The following is a 9,219-nucleotide window of genomic DNA, read 5'->3' on the forward strand; positions in this document are numbered from 1 at the left end:
TCAGGCTCTCTGCTCAGTGGGGAGCCTGCTTCCCCCTCTCTCTCTGCCTGCCTTTCTCCCTACTTGTGATCTCTGTCGCATAAATAAATAAAATTAAATTTTAAAAAGACCCAGATTCAGTTACTTCTCTTACAATATTGCTTGACTAGCTAAGCTTATGTGTTACTCCTTAATGCCCTATCTGCTTTGATCATTATACTTATTACATTACATTGAAACTACTGTTTGTTTATCTCTTTCAATACAAAATAAGCTCCTCAATGTCTAAGTGGTATCTTTTTCTCTTTGTAGTCCTCGTTTAAGTTGAGCATATCATCTCATGTGTGATAAGCTTCAATAAACACTTGTCTAAACATTGAATGACACAAGATAACAGGCACAATTAATTTTCATAGAAGAAGTCTACCAATAGATTAAAGAGACCAAAGAGACCTAGGTGACAGTAATTTGAGAGCCAAGAAAATATTATCGTAGTGAACATTGTTGTCAAATACTAATAGATTATCCATCAATCTTAATTATTGCAATTGTTTATTGGGTTACTGTTAAGTCATTCATCACTAAACAGAAAATATTTTCCTAGTCAATGTTGCAAACAAAGAAAATGCAATAAACGCATTCTTGCCTCTATTTTTATTTTCTTTTGCTGTAAGATTTTATGTTTCAAGTGACCAGATAAAGTTTTATTTTGCATTGCTCTATGTTAGTTGTCTCAGTGTGATTTGAGATTAGCCTCATTGATGAGATTTGGGAATTGATTTAGTTGAATCAGTAACACATTTACATACTCTCTCTAGTGGCAGAAAACTTCTACACATACGTGTAGTTAATCACATACGTTGTGCTGATTTTAGTACAGTCTCAGATCTTGTCCTTAGTGCATGAGCATAAACCATGAAGTAAATTTTACTATTTAAGATACATCATGATAAGATTGTATAGTCTTAACCTTTGTTCAGTAAGCTTAAAGGTAATACAATCAAAATACAATTTATCTTACATTCCACAAACACATAGACTTTCAAAACTAACATTTATTGTATCATTAACTTCTCTGAAAACCTTAATGAGTTTCCATTATCTGCATATCTGTATTTGATATTCATGGTTATACAGGTAACTTATGTTCATCTTAACAAAATTATATTCCTTGTTTACAAAAATGCCTGATCTAGTGAGATTAGTCTCTATGCCTCTTCCCATACTCTATTTATATTTATTCCTGCCTGCAAATCTTGGTTCCCCTTGCTTTTCTATCATTCCCTACCCTCTCTTCTCTGATTTACAAATACACACAAAAAATTATGTTGTTCTAATTTCCATCATTACCAAGATAGCTCTACCTATGAAGAGCCAAGATTTTTTTTTTAAAAGAAAAGACAAGGAGGTCTTCAAAAAGTATGATAAATATTTAAGTGGATATTGAATGTTCCCACACTCCATGCAAAATCACAAGTACTTTAAAAATTATGATGGATGTAGATTGATTATTTTAAAGTATAATTTTATTGCTAAAAAGGTTTGGGATTAAATGTTATAAGAGTAATCTTTGTTTACAGAAAACTTAGCCAGGAAATCGGATGAAAAAAAAAATACATATCGTATTGCTCTAAGATAATCAGTACTATGGCACATTTCATCCCAGCATTATTGCTATGGATTTTTTTTTTTTTTCAAGAATTTATTTGTTTATTTGACAGAGATAGTGAGAGAAAGCACAAGCAGGGGGAGCAGCAGGCAGAGGAAGAAGCAGGTTCCCGCTGAGCAAGGAGCCCCATGTGGAACTCAAACCCAGGACTTTGGGATCATGACTTAGGGTAGATGCTTAACGGATTGAGACACCCAGGCATCCCACCAAGGATTTTTCTTAACCTAATACTGATTTCACACTGCACGTCACATTGCATATGCAATGTAGTATTATATTATTCATTCTAAATTATGGAGAATTTGATTATGTGTGTTATGTAAGTTTTAAAAATGTGGATAGGAGAGAGAGAGATTTATATAATGCAGGCTTTTTTCACTTTTCATTTTCTCAATAAATTTATGCCCCTAAGTGAATATAGATGAGAGATATTATTCTATATTTCCTTCAGAGAGTCTCATATCCCATATGCTTATCATTGAATATGGTTCTAACGTCAAACTACATGCATTTATTATGAAACATGTCCTTAAAGGAGAAATCATTTATTTTTGATGTTCAATCAAATAAACAGCAATCTGTTCTAATGTTAGAGGAACAGCAGACTATGCTGGACTGTGATGAAATCATATGTATGAGTATGGATGGGACTTCATGGACTATTTAATTTTTAAGGGAATATTTGACTACATATCATTTGAATTATATGTTATGATTCTAGGATTTAACCCCTCATGTTTTCACTGAATTCAATGCTTAGAAATATTATTTTGTTTGTGTAAAAATATTATAAAGTCACATAGAAACTTGAAGACTATATCTTTTAAAAATAATGAATATTCTATAATAAAATGATATTAAAATGAAATTATTAGTGAAGTTCTTTCCAGTATCTGTTGTATATTACACATTTGACTTTTTTTTTTTTTTTTTTTTTTTTGCAAACAATTTGGTGTATCTACCAAGTGCTAAGTCCTGGGTCAAGAATGGAATTCAAGAAGTGAATAAAACAGATATGGTGTCTGACCTCAAGAAATCCACATTATCATCTATCTGTATATTTAACAAAGATAACTCTGAGAATTTTCAAGGTTTCTTATATACAGGATGGAATTAACAGAAACTTGATATCATAATACTTACCAATGAGACAAAAAGGAAATAGAAAGATTGTTAGGCTCTCACAGAAGTTCTTGAAGATGATTACAGCTATTTTCATTTTATAAAATGAGTAAATTTAAAAGAGCTTAAGTAACCTGCTAAATTCTGTACAGTTAGTTAATCACAAAGCAAGCAGTCAAGTTCAAACCCTTCTGAATCCAAATTCAGACTTGCCTTACAACAGTGCAATGACAGCATTTTTTGAGGCAAGACACCTTTACTCTCTTCTTAATATCACATATAAGCCATTTATTTCCTCTAGAAATAATGCATGAATAAAAACATAAATATGTGGGTAATTAGCTTCATTACTTGAAGGAATTAATGAGGCCACAGGCTAATTGTGTACAGATCACTAGTCTTTGAGTGCCAACAATAATAAGTCACAGAGAAGATCTATTTTAAAAAAAAGTACATGAACAAAATAAATAATAATTGCTACTTGATTTAATGAGTATCATCAGAAGCAATGAAAAAGATACATTTATAATTAAAGTTGAGAAATATAATGGTTTAAATAGATGATAATAAATAACATATTCCCTTGTTAGTTAAATAAAAATTGTTTCAAAATTTTAAATAGAAGGAAAAACACCTACAGATAATAATGTACTTAAATAGTTTTGTGGCAAGTATAGAAAGGATGGTATGATGGAAAAGCAGTCATCTAAACATTATTATTTAAACAATTTAGTACCCTTTCATTTCTCTTTACCTATTTAAAAGTATAAGTGGATTTCTCATATTAGGAAATATCTTTTAATGAGACCCAGATTAGAACAATACATTACAAGAGAAGGACTGTTATCATAAAAAAGAAACTGGATGATAACTCCAAAAGACATAAAAAGTATTTTATCTTAATACCCACTAACACTTTGTTCATTAACATTAATGAACAATGTTAAATGTTAATGTTAAGGAGGGGCACCTGGGTGGCTCAGCGGGCTAAGCCTCTGCCTTCAGCTCAGGTCATGATCTCAGGGGCCTGGGATCGAGTCCCACATCGAGCCCTGCATCGGGCTCTCTGCTCAGCAGGGACCCTGCTTCTCCCTTTCTCTTTGCCTGCCTCTTTGCCTACTTGCAATCTCTCTCACTTTCTGTCAATAAATAAACAAAATCTTTAAAAAAAAATGTTACAGATATTAAAATGATCTTTAAATGATTAATGACATTTGAGATATTTCTTTTTCTTTTGAAAACAATATTTAAATCTTAACTCCAAAAAAGTAAACTTTACAAGGAATATTAACAACACATAAAGTGTAATTAAAACATCAAAATATATTAAAATATAGAGATTGGGAAAAAATGAAGAAACATTAAGCTGCACAAAACAGCATATGTAAAATTAAGAAAGCTGCTAAGAATGCTTAAAGTACATTTTCAACTTGAGTCTGATGCTTGCCATAAATAAATTCCTTCTCATTAAAACACAAACTGTTCATGGAAAAAAAAACAACACATGTTATATTAGGGAATAATCAACATAATTTTTCTCCTTGAGTACTTACTTGTGTCCGGAAATTTTATTGTCTCTCCTTTTATGTCCATATGCCCTTGATAATTTCTTTTATAGCTTTTTTTCCTCTAAAATTATTTCTCTAGGGAAGTAGAGGTGATTACACCACATGTATCATTCAACATCAAAGCCATACAGTGTAATGGAAGTTACATACAGAATATATTTGGAGTCTTAAGAACATTAGATATTAGTTTTTTTAAAAAGGCTCAACTATGTTTTCTATGAGGTGAAATCATTACTATGATTTTTTTTTAATATGCTGATCAAAATCTTGTCTTCTCACCACCATAATAAAAGTGATGTCTGGCAGCTACAGTCAAACAAGTATTAAAAGTAATGAAAAAAAAAAAAAAACCTCAAAGCAGAACAGTCCTAAATTTATTTCATAGATAAGAAAGTGCACAATCTATTGTTCATATTCTATCCTGGCATTTTCAGAGAGTTAGTGTGCAAGTACTCCAAAGGTGGGACTAACCATGTTCTATTTATTTTTCCCAGCTACAGAACCTAAGGTAGCTTGGACTCATCCTCAGAAGGATGGATAATAGTGCACAGGTAAGAGATGTCTTAAAAATCTGTCCCTACAGGAGAAAGAAAGAATTTTATATTAGTCCTTTGACTGATTAGAGATTGGGCCTTACCAGTTAAGAGATAGTCAAGACCCACTAAACATTACCCACATTGGCTATCTTCATTATCAAATTACAAGATTGCTGCTTCGTTTTAAATTTGAAGACAGGCTTAGTCTGATTATAAAGTCCTAAAATTTTCAGCATTAACATCACAGAAAGTCCTGTATCTACCTCTGTTGTGTGTTTACTGCAGAAAATTTCTTTCCAGGAAATTATGGCAGGGATTTGTACAGCAAAGTACCAAGAGAGCTTTAAAATGGCAATTACAGCTTTCACTACACAGGCTAACAATGGCACTGCCGCATTTACATCAGCTGTTCTAATGTCTTCATTGTGATATTGTGTTTGTCTCCCAACTTCACCATCTGCTTCCTGGTTTTAGTTAGGTCTTTTCTCATACAGCTCTGTGATATGATTTTGATGTTCATACACAATACTGAATCTGATTCCTAACAGTTCTTCCCACAATCTTTTTCAACATAAGTCTTTCAAAACTCAACACCCATAATGTGTGTCCTTCTGGCACAGTATGTGCAGCTGAAAGAAAGTATCAGTTGATAGATTTCATTTTGGCACAATATCCTTAAGTGTTACTGAAATTAACAAGATATGAAAGTAGAAACAGTCACAGTAAATTGGGCAAATGCAGACAAAGCTCAAAATACTGGGACTTTCTTCAGTCCCTTACAATTGATTGTAGAATTATTTTTCCTTTTGTCATTTTAGTCTTGACAAGCTAGAACTCTAAATCCCTGGAGATAAGTAGAAGATAACTGACAGCCCAAATAATCAGTTGAGTTGAACTTAACTCCTAAAATTATTTAAAGTCCCATTAAATAGTTATAATTATTATCACACCAAGAGGAACCAGGAGCCCACATGTTTTATAAAGGTGGTTTGGGGAAAATACATACATAAAATTTTCATGTCTATGTATGATAGTTCCCTGTGGAGAAATAGGAAGTGATAATACTCCACAGAAATAGGTCATGAGGAAGCATTGAATACCATTGTTCTTTTTTTTTTTTTTTAAGCTTTGATTAATTTATTTGAGAAAGAGAGAGAGAGAGCACATACACCAGCAGGGGCAACACCAAGCAAAGGGGGAGGGAGAAGCAGACTCCCCACGGAGCAGGAAGCCCAAAGTGTGACTTGATTCCAGGACCCTGGGATCCTGACCTGTGCCAAAGGCAGATGCTTAAGAGACTGAGCCATCCAGGTGTCCCTCATTTGTTCTATTTTGAAATTAAGAAAATAGTTTGAAATTCTATAACAAGGATTGATTGAAATGGTAATTTTAGGAGAGCAACATGCCTAAATTTTGTTATTGTCATTGATGGTGGATTTGATGCCAGACCTTCTAAAGCTGATTCTGGAATGAGTACCATCATTTCCTTGTGAATAAGTTTCTAGATTGAGATTCTCACTTACCTTCTGCAACTGACTTCTGACTATTTTGTGGGGGCGGGGAGAATACTTCTTCCTTTTAATCCTGAATCACCTTTTTACCACAGGTATCAATGAGGCTGATTTTATTCATTTAGTAAACTTCATTATGTGTATCATATACCATGCATTGTTATAGGAGATGGGTATAAGAGTGAAAAATGAAGACAAAATTTCCACCCTCAGGGAGCTTTCATCAAAGTGACAGGTGACAGCAAAAAAAAAAAGGAAAACATTATACGTGTTGTGTCAGATGGTGCTAAATGCTGCGAAAAAGGATAAATTCACAAAAGAGATAGAGGATGTGGTAGAGGCCGCAGTTTGACATAGAATGATTTGGAAAGGCCTGCCTATCTGGTGTGAAAATATTTGAAGACCTGAGGAAAGTGAAAATGCTATTAATTGTGACATTTATGGAAGCACATTTCAGGCAGAGGGAGAGAAAAGTGCAGAAACTGTGGGAGGGTGTTTGGTATGTGTAAAAAACAATCTCGAGGTTAGTGGGGTAGAATAGAAGGAGTTGTGTGCAAGGAGACTAAGTTATTCCTGGAGAAGACTCATAAGAGTTCAGATCACATAGGATTATGCCATTTTTGGTCTCCTTGGATGCCTTTTCACATTTATGACCAAGGATTCTTGTAATGCTGATCTCTTCAGTTTTTAGAATTCCAAACTCTGTGTACTGCCCTCAATAATTTAGCTTCTGAAACTAAAGGCTCATTCTCTCATTTATCCTGCATGTCTTAATTTTTGTTGGATTAAATGAAAACTTTTCTTTGAAAGAGGAGGGAATATATTGGAATGAGAAAAGGTATAACATCGTTAAGTAAATTTATTTTATTAAGTATTAATAAATTATGAGGAGGGAGGAGGGATTGCCTACTCAGAAAGTAGTTAAAACTAGGGGCACCTGGGTGGCTGAGTCAGTTGTAGCCAACTCTTGATTTTGGCTCAGGTCATGAGCTCAGGATTGATTCCTTCAATGCGCTCCATGCTCAGTGGAGGATCTGCTTCAGGATTCTCTCTCTCCTTCTGCCCCTCTCCTCACTAGCTGACACTCGCTGTTTCTCTCTCTCTCTCTGAAATAAATAAATCTTAAAAAAAGATTAGTTAAAACTATGAAACTGAAGACTGAAACAAGAGATAGTTTACAGTGCTTAATGCAGGGCATCTGCTAAGGAATAAAGAGAAACAATGAAAATCTTCCCAAGTGATAGTACCTCACTGAAATCTCAAAGCATAACATTTGAGGATGTCATGAATTTACACACATATTTTTGTTTAGCTAGAGCTAACATTTTGCAATCTGGGAAGGAAAGCAGAGTAACCAGTTGATAGACATAATCAAGAAATTTAGGTTTTTCGGGTGCCTGGGTGGCTCAGTGGGTTAAAGCCTCTGCCTTCAGCTCAGGTCATGATCCCAGGGTCCTGGGATCGAGGCCCACATCAGGCTCTCCGCTCCGCGGGGAGCCTGCTTTCTCCTCTCTCTCTCTCTGCTTGTCTCTCTGCCTACTTGTGATCTCTGTCTCTCAAATAAATAAATAAAATCTTAAAAAAAAAAAAAGAAATTTAGGGTTTTCAACAATGTGAATGAGCAAGCAATCAGTTCTGAAAACAGGATCTACTGTAGCCAAGAAAATGTTGAAATACTGAATGAGGTATGAAGAAATGGGCAGATTGTAATCTTATTATGGAGGGAGTGATGTTTGTGGAAACCTGGATATTGTACAATATTCAGGTAGTTTCTGCAAATTATCTGCAAAAGTTTAGGCAGCAGAAATCAACTTGTCAAAACTACCCCATCACCATTAATAACACTTGCTTGTCTTGAACACTTTCAGTATTAGGGACTTGAAATAGGACACAGGCTTATTTAATATACACAAGGAATTGTTACAGAGATAGCAAGAAACAAATTCAGATATTAAAATTTGAATACAACATTGTGAGTATAATGTCTATGAAATAACAGTGATTATAATAGTGCTAAGATAACCAAAAAAAGAATGTTTATATTACTTAAGTAATAGAGAACAATGTCAGGGGCCAATGATTCATGGATAAAGATATCTAGGGGTGCCTAGCTGACTCAGTCAGTGGAGCATGATACTCTTGATCTCTGGGTTGTGAGTTCAAGTCCCATGCTGGGTGTAGAGATTACTTAAAAATAAAATATTAAAAAAAGATATCTAGAAGTCACATGGACTTCTCTTCATCTCTTAATGAATTCAGTTGGCAAGGTTGATATTTATATGACTAAATGTTTTTACATCAATTATTTTCACTCATTTAAGTTTTAAAACATAGTGTAAACTCAACTATAAAACTATGTTTTGAAGAGGCACATTTCTCTAAAAAGAGATAAATGCTAATAATTTAAATATTGCATATGAACATAGTAAATCTTCCCCAATTTCCCTAAACTGTTAGGATCTCTTCTTTTCTCTCTTCTATTGCTTTCAATGAGAGAAGAGTGAGAGAGTATTCATTGCATATTTTACATGGGTAATACATAATTTAGTATGTGTGTGTGTGTTTCTTAGAACATGCTCTTTTTAAAGAAAGAATACATTTGATAAACACACAGATATGTACATATACATACAAACAACACAGCTACCATCTTACTTTATATTTTATGTTCTAGGTAATGCTTTCTTAATGGTTTTAAGGCACATAGCTCTCTTTGTTGGCCTTTTTTTCTTTGAGTTTCTCACAGTACCAAGAGATGCACAGCCTGAGATTCAATTATCTAAGGCACTCATCAATAATTTCAAAGTAATATAAGTATTATGTAATACTATCAT

This window comes from Enhydra lutris, unplaced genomic scaffold (genome assembly GCF_002288905.1).
Source record: "Enhydra lutris kenyoni isolate GAN:26980312 unplaced genomic scaffold, ASM228890v2 scaffoldscaffold25, whole genome shotgun sequence".
Classification (NCBI taxonomy): Eukaryota; Metazoa; Chordata; class Mammalia; order Carnivora; family Mustelidae; genus Enhydra; species Enhydra lutris.